The sequence below is a fragment of the Varroa jacobsoni genome, unplaced genomic scaffold, assembly GCF_002532875.2.
Source record: "Varroa jacobsoni isolate VJ856 unplaced genomic scaffold, vjacob_1.0 scaffold_617, whole genome shotgun sequence".
Lineage (NCBI taxonomy): Eukaryota > Metazoa > Arthropoda > Arachnida > Mesostigmata > Varroidae > Varroa > Varroa jacobsoni.
Genome location: NW_019213519.1, coordinates 1 through 8,734, shown reverse-complemented (window position 1 = coordinate 8,734; position 8,734 = coordinate 1). Strand labels below are relative to the sequence as shown.

General features: G+C 41.9%; 1 protein-coding gene and 1 long non-coding RNA gene across 12 annotated transcripts in view; one reads left to right on the top strand and one right to left on the bottom strand.

The window, feature by feature from the left end:
- Cpes (Ceramide phosphoethanolamine synthase) overlaps positions 1-4,038 on the bottom strand; it is a 45,734-nt gene extending 41,696 nt beyond the window's left edge. For 5 of the 10 annotated variants that reach the window (XR_002681291.2, XM_022835820.2, XM_022835823.2 and 2 more), the window contains exon 1: positions 2,964-3,180. The gene's annotated coding sequence lies outside the window, so the exon portion shown is untranslated. Of the gene's footprint in view, positions 1-2,963; positions 3,200-3,623; positions 3,727-3,929 lie in introns of those variants that run through there. The other 5 variants (XM_022835833.2, XM_022835834.2, XM_022835827.2 and 2 more) reach the window with 4 other exon arrangements.
- LOC111261936 (uncharacterized) lies at positions 3,659-5,712 on the top strand. 2 transcript variants are annotated; one of them, XR_002681292.2, is made up of 2 exons: positions 3,659-3,747; positions 4,033-5,712. It is a non-coding gene; the product is annotated as an uncharacterized LOC111261936 (long non-coding RNA). The 2 variants fall into 2 exon arrangements; XR_002681293.2 differs by having other exon boundaries at positions 3,663-3,747; positions 4,077-5,712.
- The last annotated feature ends 3,022 nt before the right edge of the window (positions 5,713-8,734 follow it).

Here is an 8,734-nt window from a genome sequence, read left to right as displayed (position 1 = left end):
ACAGAAACTAACAAAACGACAACAATTATTTGTCGTTCGTCCCAAGTACAGCAGCGGCAGAAACAGCAGCAGCAGCAAAAAAGAAACAAGCGAGTTTGCCGGAGAAGGAAAATGGTCGTCGCTTTTTGGCCGTGCCTGTTAGAGCCGTTGTTCCACGCAGACAGCCGGTTTTCCTTATGGGGGACGGATCGGAGGCGACACCAATTATAACAGCGACCACAGTGGTCCTTACATAAATGAGCCGTCACACACCCTTATGAATACACGCAACGTGTAACAGTCAAGTATGAAACGGGAACGAAAGCTACACTGCGTTTGATTTATTTTTCAGTTAACGAGAGAAAAACTCGGGCAATAGTAACAAAAGCAGCGTCGTGGAATTACAAAGCAAGCCTGTTTGCTGTTCCTTCGTTCGGCAAAGAACGTCTTACGTTGTTGCCAACTTCACAAAGAAGCCAAGCCAAAGTTGCACGAGGCAATATCGAATATTTACAACAGGGACTACATCAAATATACTTTTTGAAACTTTTTCCAAAATGTCGTAAAATGCCATTGATGATTTCAGAATTTCGACGCGGAAATTATACGCGGAACGAGAGTATCTATCACCATTAGGTGCGCGCTTTCGTTTTTGAAAACTATCTTCTATTAGAGAAGAGTTTTAATCTTCTCAAAAATTTTCCATTTGGCGTAACTTTTTTTCACGTATTTATGTTACTTTAGTCACGAATTTTCAAAAATTACTCGCGGATGGGTTAAGCTACGAGTCGAAATGTGGGCTTTGGAAAAACGAATAAACATTACACTCAGTGGGCTTGTTCGTAATAAATATTCCTATTGGCAAATAGAAAACATTTTATTCCACTCTTTTTATTCATCAATTTTGTTCCGGTAACCTGTACGTAGGACACGCCAATTAACGTCAATGAGTATGAGCTTATCATGACAACGCGCATGATTTGGAGCTTGTCGTAGCATCTCGCATTGTGCATGAACATTTATATTTTCGAATAATAGCAACAAAAACAATGTCATGTTAAATATGTGGAGCTCGTTACATAATAGCGTAATGGCACCGCTTAACTCTTCCTATACATAACAAATTGACCTATCCAACAAGATTCCTTCCTTGTAAGCTTAACAGTGCTGGCGCTGCGGCTCTTTATAAATAGAACATCACAGTATAGCCTTCATGTGACAGGAGCCCGATCATGGAGCGGCTTGTTGAAACAAATTATGCTTTGTAAAATAGATGACAGAAAAAGTTGCCGAACCAATAAATGTAGGAAAATAGTAGAGTGTATATAAACAATGTTGTTCTTTATTTAGTGGCATACACTCACTTCGAACTAGATCGAGGAAAAAACAGTCACGTTCTTGGTGGATGTGTGATGTTTGGTTACTCCGTTATTTATCGGCCTACTTACCAGGCCACTGGAGATTCGTCGACCCACAATTATTTCTCGGCCGGTCACAGTGGACTTAGATCGGGTCGCGGGCGTCACAATGTTAGCCAGATCAACTAAATCGCTTTATGAATGTCCACCTTCCGGGGGACTCGGCAGTGCCCGCCCAATGAAAGCTTTAAATACAGTCATTTTAACGTACATTTATATCGTGGCCATCCAAGAGTAAGTTGATAATGGATAGGCATAAATCAATGCACTTACTTCGCAATTTCTCGAGTCGGTTCCGTACAGCTAACAACGAATGTTGACTGATCTGTGATGGAAGATAATATTTTGCGGGTTTTATTGGTTCTGTATTGAAGAAGAGGTCTAGCACTTACCCACATGAACTCCGTAGTCACCAAAAAATAGTAACGCTTATTGTAAAAACTCTACAATGTTAACCAATGAGCCAACCGATTCCTGAAGGTAGCAACAGTTACAAGAACAAAACACTCCAAATGTTGCATACACCACTACCAGTTCTTATCCTAGAGAGGCTGAGTTCCCATTATTTTGTTCGTATATTCGTGCCCGTTATGAAGATACGTTTGGCTGCAAGTGGTTTCACCAGAAAATCGAAGAAAAGAATTTCCAATTAAAACTACAGAATAGTATAGACACTTGCATACGTTCGCCTTCAAAAACGTCTGCATAAAAATGATTACCGGGCGACCCATACTCGGACCGTACAGCATCGCCCCCATTTCACCGTGGTGCCTGGGAGGCACGTTAAGACAATATAGATATTTTAATATGCATGAATTGTAAGTGATTGTAACGTAAGACTTGTAAAACCTAGCTTTATTTGATCATAAATACTATAATTAAATAATTCTTATCCCTATAATTCTACATATTATAGTAAAAAAAAAGAGTAATAATAATTTGTGGAACATCTGAAATATCATCGATTTAACCATACATGATTTCCATAGTTGATCCTTAATTGCTAACAAACACCCATAGCTTTTCGATGAAGAGTCAAAAATCGCGTACGAGTCATACCTCACAAAGACACGAGGAGAATACTTCAACCAAATTGATTGTCGTTCAAAAACGACACTGAGTACATATAAAAGCAATCGAGCAACAGGCATTTTCTGGCAAAAAGAAACGTACTCTCAAACTCAGAGAAATGCTTTCCAGGAGACAAGTGCTTTCCATACATCGCAGTGCGGACCGACCAAACAACAAATACCCTGCAGACTACCGGCCACGAAGTTTATGTAATACACCAGAAAGAGAGAAACACAAGTGCGGTTAAGCTGTGTCCCCCAATTTACTGTGGCTCACTCAACATTCTACAGGTATCGAGCCAAAAGCGACTACCGACCATCCAGTCTGCGTCATTTCTTTCTGATTCTCACCTAATACGTGAACAAGCTATACGACTAATCAGCTGCGGTAGGACCTGACGCACTTTACTACTTCCAATTTTCAAGTAAACTAAGCCAAATAGGGCAGTCTCTAGTGAAGAGAGAAGCCAAAGACCATCATAACGTGGTCACATACCGTTTTCGTTTTGGCCTTCCTTGACTCCAGATTTAGGCGTTGTCATCATGAATTTGCATGTGGGCAGATGAACAGCTGTTTGCTCTTTGACTAGGAGCTGTACGCATTTACCGCAGCGGCTGCAGTCGTCTTGTGGATACTCAGCCGACTGAAGCTGGGAACTTCAGGTCTGTTGCGCACGCTTTCCTCTGCTGCGCTTGCTAACAATGGAAGTGATTTAGCAATGCGGCTACAGGCTATATGAATGTAATAACATAGGACAGTATCGCGGAGAGAGTGGGCCCAATCAAAGCGGCTTTTACCAGCTCGGGCTAGTGATAATGTAAAAGCTGATCAATAGTTCGCTGTCGGTTATGGGTGCTCAATTGAGTTCAATTTAGTGACGGCACGTCTCCGTGCCATCGACAGCAATAACCTTGTTACCTATTGCTCTTCACGTCATAACATATGTCAAGTTATTTTGACAATATACGACGTACACCACACGACCAGCATCACATAAAAGCACGCCTTTCGATTTGTTTTCGTTACATACAGCTCTCAGTAGTCTATAGCCACTCGAATTCCTTTGGCGTTTCGCTGTCGTTCTATCGTTCGCTCTAAGGGCGTTGTCTACATTGTGGTCTCATGAACCTCAGCTAATGTCTTCGACTTACGAACCCTTTTCTCAGTTTGGTCAATAACGGCTGATGCATCGAGGATCGATGCATAATTGATGACCCTGGATGTGCGATTGATAAGCAGCCGGCTTGAATGGACTCCCGGGAACGAAGTTAGCTACTGGGTAAGGCTACGATCTTTTTTGATTGTGCTTCTGTTTAACTTGTCCCATACTCCATAATAATAATGTAGAGCGTGCACTTTACTAGGTCACAATTCGGCACTATTGCCTGCGTAATTATTGTCACAAACTGCACAACACTTCAATCCTATATTTCGACAGTGCAAAAGTTACATTCCTCTTACATCTTTGACTGGTGGTTGTTTTATCTTGCGAGACAATCGGGCTTATACAACCTGCCCTCTCCCAGTGGCGAGATACTATCTTGGTTCGTTCTTCTGGTTTAAGTCTGTACTCCACTGCACATGTTTTCTATGGTGCTATTTACGTAGAAGCAGACAACGCCGTACGCGCATCCGCCAACTGTGACCGTAATCCACAAGTGATTTTGGACACCAGCACGACCCCACACGAAATGAAGTCCGTCGCCACCGCTAAACATGAGCGAGCAACCCGTTGTTTTCTTATCGACTTTACTTGGATGACTGTCGCAGAAACGCACGGAGGTGACACAGACCAATAGATGGATACAGCAAACTCAACGCTCAGCATGTACATCTAGACACGCATACAACACAAACAGAAGAAAAATAACTGACTACTGGCCTGTCGTTACCTATTGGAGGCACCGTTGGCGTAATAACAACTACTCTGTCTCGTATTTTTATGTATGAACCAGTACCGCAAAACTGCACGATTGCTGGCGGATCTCAATCGACTCCCAACTCCTGTCGTTCTCCTCGGATGCTATTGTTACACAAAGTTGAGTTGCGACGGTAAATGGTGTAGCGCCTCCGAGCTACCGCGAAGGGCCCACCAGACCGATTGTCGAACGATCCGACAAGTCGCACCGCAGCCGCAAAGGCAGCAGCGTCCGTAGTCAGCTTTTTCGCGCTATAGAAAATCGGTACGCTGAGCTCAGACGCGACGCTCTACCAAGCCAAACCAGTACGACTGTATGTTCGCGTGCTGGTTCGATACAACGTCGATTACTTCGTTTAAGCCGTTGGCGGTGGCGCAAAAAGAAACTACGGCAACGCCGAAGGTGATTGTGGTTGCCTATTAAATTCGCTCACCTGCTGCTCTATTGCTCAGCAGATTGGCAACGAAACTGCGACCACCCTACGTCATCACGGATGTTCTGAAGTTTGTCAACGGCCCTCACACTGATCAGCAGCTGAGAGAGGGAAAGCGATGGCCGCGCATGAAAGGGTCGCCATCGGCAGGCAAACAGAAGCCTTGTGTCTAAGCAAGTGGCCGCGCTCGATCGGGAACAGCGGCTCATCTTCGCCAGCCACGAAAAGGAGGAGAAAGTCAACTGGATGGAAGGGAAAGATTAGCCAGCCAGCCAGCGCGTAGGAATCGGTGCGTGCGTATGCGAAACACATGGAGAGTATTTTGTATAGGAGGCGGAAGGCGCATAATACTCAGAAAGAAATTATCAATAGATCAAGGAAAAAAACGATTCGAATTCGTAGCAAGAACGATGCACGGTGAAGAAGACGTGTGTTCTAAAAGCAGAGTGAGTGAGCTGCACGAACGTGGCATGTAATCCGTCTCGACTCCCCGCACAGGCAAGGTCAATGAGAATGGAGAGACAGCGTGATTTGGTGTTGGTCGAAGTTCGATCAGGGCAGCCTCCAGAGTCGGGGTTGACTGCCGTAAACATATCAATTAACCGAATGGTCCCATCAAAAGCTATTTCTATATTTGAGCTATGTAGTGTGCCTAAAGATCATGTTTGTTTAGTATAGGCCTGTTTGAGCATAAGCTTGTTTCAGCACTGAGATGTTGGCAAATCTGCTTGCGGATGGAGTTAACTGAACTATTAGCAAAAAACGACATGCTAAATTTGGGTCACTTAGCATTGCCATTAGTACTGTCCTATCACGCCTATTACTACCATCCATGAAGGAATTCAATCAGCTAATAAAAGATCGTCCGGTGCGACTAGTAACATGTTATAAATATTGTTCTCTATGTGAATCTCGCAGCGTGTTTTACCAATGTGTCTTTAAAGAAAAAAATACGACAAAGAACTCCATTCACAAACTTGCTGTCTCGATACCTCACCACTGTTTGTTCACATGTATATACACAGCAGAGCATTAACTGTATTTAGCAAAATGTGTAGTTCTAACTTTATTAAGTTAAGTTGAGTTAGCCTTGCACTGTAGAGGCCTCCGTGATACGGCATTAACGCTTTCATTATCATAGGTTAATTTTCTAATTATTAAAAGGTTTTCAGGCAAATCTAGCCGTGTCGATAGCTAGTATAATAACGGTAATTTTGTTGCGTTACCCAGCTACATCTAAGTACGAAACTTTGACGCTTTTTAAATTAAATTTTCAATGTTTTACGCAGCACACCAGAAAGCCGAGAACGTTCAATCACCCCCTTGCAAAAACGGCGGAAATCGGCTAGATATATATCGAGGCGGTTAGCGATAATTTTAGTAATGTGTTACAAATGTACGGGCGCAATGCGCTGTCTATGATGAACCCTGTGGGGTGACTTCAATGCTAGCCGACCTCTGGAAGCATATGATGTTGGTAACAATAAAAAGAGCTGCGTATTGAATAGGTTTATCGCGTTGGAATATGAACATTGAAATCCCCCATTGATACAATATCCTCGCATTGAACGGGGTTGAAAAGTAATACTGGCCAAAATTCGGCAAATAACTGGGAAGTGGGAGGGAAGAACACAAACTTCAAATAGTAGGATCTTCCAATTGGTCATTTATCATCGGGTTGCTTTATCGCCTAACGTACTCGGATCAAGCAGCACGATCGAATGCTCGTCGTTTAGACTCACCAATGCCTCCAAAAATAACTGTGTAAAACGCTCTTTATGCATGAGTAAAAACATTACTATAATGATAAAGTATGATCGGCTCATTATGCTCAAACGTCCATACTGACGATATGCATATATAAGGAGTAAAAAGGTTTTCAACTTAATACATATTTTACTTAATACAAGCCAGTTCTAGGATATAGATGCAAGATTATGTCGTTTTAGAGCGGGCACCATGTTTCGAGTTTTACGTCCGGAATCGTTATTAGGTATTCCACCGCTCGGCTGGCTTCCAGTTCCCGAGGTGTGTCTATGCCCAGATTCGGATCTCGACCGCAACTTGTTTCTAAGATTAGCAAACAAACTTTTCTTTTTTAGTAGAAACATGATGCGTAGATCCAAATTACGCTTACTTAATTTCTGGACATTTTTCATGGTAGCAAAGGGCTTAACTAGTGTCTCCTAGCTACAGATCCGCATGCTGCTCTGTTTCTGAGTCCGTACTTACTTTACTACCCCATTTTACTTCATACAGAATCCATCTTAAGCTACCGGATCATATATTTGCGGGTTTCATGAGTAACAATTTCCATGGCAAAAAAATACAAGGTTTTTTCAAATCGGTTTGCAGTTTTTTGATCAAACTAGCATCTTCCAAGCTTACTTCCTGCAGGTCGATAGATAAATCAAATTCTAATTACTTTTGCCGATACTGTATATTGTATCTATTATTACTTTGGTTTGTCGTGCTCATAGTTCCATTTTTATCGAAGAAGGCACCTCGGGAGAAACCTTTGTTACTAGGTCCTCACGTATACAGAAAAGGTTGGAATGATCGATGTCAGATAACACGAAATATTGTGCTGCTGCCTCGACGCATCGCATAGCCTATAGAAAAAGCAAGTTACTCATGATCACCATCTCTAGTCAAAATGGCTAGGATACTATGCTATCAAATGGTGAAACGTTTTCTTTATGCTTTAGCATAGGACTTCACTTTCAGCAGCCATAAAGTTGCAAGAACGCGATGACTTCACTGTTCTTTGACCATTGCCCATAATATTCAAGAGAAACCATTTTCATGCTCTGTTCACTTCGAAATGCCGGCTTCAACAACAAGAACTCCTTTCAGTCATTTTTTTTCCTGTCATTCATAACGACCGTGAGGCACAACACTGCAGCTTTTATTGATGATAATACTGTACGAAAAGCGGACTCAATATGTATACAAACACAGTACAGGTAATGGTCTGCGTCAAGCGAATACAAATCTGTGTTGTCACGATCTCCGTACTAGAGATACTTCATCCGTTGCTGCTCACCCCAAGCTAGATGCAAACTGATGACACGTAAAGTATGGAAGTAAAACGAACAATTAGCTATGGATTATAGGCGAAATACCAGGAACGCATTAATGATTATAAGACACCTAATGCTGACGGGTATGATACTGTCACACTTACGCTGATGACATATACACAATTATAAAGTAGCACTTGTTTTCTACGCGTCATGAAAAAGTGACTCGTTGGCTGCCAAATATTAATAATAACAAGCATCGATCTAATAGCATTTAATAAAGTGTCTAGTGTGAACTGTAAATTTGTAGTAATATCTTTAGAAAAGTTTTTCTCTACCAGGCTGAAAATCACAACTTGGAACACTTCTCTCAAACTGATTTTCAATGTGAATCAATAGTAAGAGCAGCACAAATTTCGAATTTTTTTGCCCTGAAAAAGAAGTGCGTTACGGAAAACAATTTGGCGCTACCATAGTAAATATTTCAATAGCAGCTTACATAAAAATCCAGCTACTTCATTATTAAATTGCTACAATTTTCGTCATGGAGCTTGTAGCGATCGATTTTGCGTCACGTGTTAATCCTGAATAACATGCGAGACACCTAGGCTATGCTAGTTAAAGAGCACGTAGCTGGCGAGAATCACTTTTTCCTGTCGGAGCATGTGTGGCTAACTAAAAGAATTCAATAACTGGCTATATATATATATATATATTATAGTTACCTTAAGACGCGCTTAACCAATAATGCGTGTGCAGGGGCATCCTGAACCTAAAGCAGACCTGTGCTGTATATGAGACCCATTATCTTCGTCGTACATAAAATTGTGCAGAACAAACAGCCAACCAAATTTGCCCGGAGCAGGATTGACTATAGTTAAAACTACAAGT